The sequence below is a fragment of the Phaseolus vulgaris genome, chromosome 10 (assembly GCF_051622355.1).
Source record: "Phaseolus vulgaris cultivar YP4 chromosome 10, ASM5162235v1, whole genome shotgun sequence".
Lineage (NCBI taxonomy): Eukaryota > Viridiplantae > Streptophyta > Magnoliopsida > Fabales > Fabaceae > Phaseolus > Phaseolus vulgaris.
Window position 1 is genome coordinate 420001 of NC_143507.1, and position 2500 is coordinate 422500.

A 2500-nucleotide genomic window follows, 5' to 3' on the forward strand; every position below is an offset into this window, starting at 1 on the left:
ATCAATTCCTTTTGATCCCAAACTTCTCCCACATCACTTTGAAGGCATTTGTGAGGATTGAGTCCAGCCACTTTTCCAAAACCAACATTTTCGTTTTTCACCAAAATCACCACCAAGTCACAAAATCAAGCCAAAAATCCAAAATCATGGAACTTGGCTATGCACCAACCATGTCAAGATCAATTCCTTTTGATCCCAAACTTCTCCCACATCACTTTGAAGGCATTTGTGAGGATTGAGTCCAGCCAGTTTTCCAAAACCATGATTTTCGTTTTTCACCAAAATCACCACCAAGCCACAAAATCAAGCCAAAACACCAAAATCATGAACTTGGCTATGCACCAACCATGTCAAGATCAATTCCTTTTGCTCCCAAACTTCTCCCACATCACTTTGGAGGCATTTGTGAGGATTGAGTCCAGCCACTTTTCCAAAACCATGATTTTCGTTTTTCACCAAAATCACCACCAAGCCACAAAATCAAGCCAAAACACCAAAATCATGAACTTGGCTATGCACCAACCATGTCAAGATCAATTCCTTTTGATCCCAAACTTCTCCCACATCACTTTGAAGGCATTTGTGAGGATTGAGTCCAGCCACTTTTCCAAAACCATGATTTTCGTTTTTCACCAAAATCACCACCAAGCCACAAAATCAAGCCAAAAATCCAAAATCATGAACTTGGCTATGCACCAACCATGTCAAGATCAATTCCTTTTGATTCCAAACTTCTCCCACATCACTTTGAAGGCATTTGTGAGGATTGAGTCCAGCCAGTTTTCCAAAACCATGATTTTCGTTTTTCACCAAAATCACCACCAAGCCACAAAATCAAGCCAAAACACCAAAATCATGAACTTGGCTATGCACCAACCATGTCAAGATCAATTCCTTTTGATCCCAAACTTCTCCCACATCACTTTGAAGGCATTTGTGAGGATTGAGTCCAGCCACTTTTCCAAAACCAACATTTTCGTTTTTCACCAAAATCACCACCAAGTCACAAAATCATGAACTTGGCTATGCACCAACCATGTCAAGATCAATTCCTTTTGATCCCAAACTTCTCCCACATCACTTTGGAGGCATTTGTGAGGATTGAGTCCAGCCACTTTTCCAAAACCAACATTTTCGTTTTTCACCAAAATCACCACCAAGTCACAAAATCATGAACTTGGCTATGCACCAACCATGTCAAGATCAATTCCTTTTGATCCCAAACTTCTCCCACATCACTTTGGAGGCATTTGTGAGGATTGAGTCCAGCCAGTTTTCCAAAACCATGATTTTCGTTTTTCACCAAAATCACCACCAAGTCACAAAATCAAGCCAAAAATCCAAAATCATGGAACTTGGCTATGCACCAACCATGTCAAAATCAATTCCTTTTGATCCCAAACTTCTCCCACATCACTTTGAAGGCATTTGTGAGGATTGAGTCCAGCCAGTTTTCCAAAACCATGATTTTCGTTTTTCACCAAAATCACCACCAAGCCACAAAATCAAGCCAAAACACCAAAATCATGAACTTGGCATTGCACCAACCATGTCAAGATCAATTCCTTTTGATCCCAAACTTCTCCCACATCACTTTGGAGGCATTTGTGAGGATTGAGTCCAGCCAGTTTTCCAAAACCAACATTTTCGTTTTTCACCAAAATCACCACCAAGTCACAAAATCATGAACTTGGCATTGCACCAACCATGTCAAGATCAATTCCTTTTGATCCCAAACTTCTCCCACATCACTTTGGAGGCATTTGTGAGGATTGAGTCCAGCCAGTTTTCCAAAACCAACATTTTCGTTTTTCACCAAAATCACCACCAAGCCACAAAATCATGAACTTGGCTATGCACCAACCATGTCAAAATCAATTCCTTTTGATCCCAAACTTCTCCCACATCACTTTGAAGGCATTTGTGAGGATTGAGTCCAGCCAGTTTTCCAAAACCATGATTTTCGTTTTTCACCAAAATCACCACCAAGCCACAAAATCAAGCCAAAACACCAAAATCATGAACTTTGCTATGCACCAACCATGTCAAGATCAATTCCTTTTGATCCCAAACTTCTCCCACATCACTTTGAAGGCATTTGTGAGGATTGAGTCCAGCCAGTTTTCCAAAACCAACATTTTCGTTTTTCACCAAAATCACCACCAAGTCACAAAATCATGAACTTGGCATTGCACCAACCATGTCAAGATCAATTCCTTTTGATCCCAAACTTCTCCCACATCACTTTGGAGGCATTTGTGAGGATTGAGTCCAGCCAGTTTTCCAAAACCAACATTTTCGTTTTTCACCAAAATCACCACCAAGCCACAAAATCATGAACTTGGCTATGCACCAACCATGTCAAAATCAATTCCTTTTGATCCCAAACTTCTCCCACATCAGTTTGAAGGCATTTGTGAGGATTGAGTCCAGCCAGTTTTCCAAAACCATGATTTTCGTTTTTCACCAAAATCACCACCAAGCCACAAAATCAAGCCAA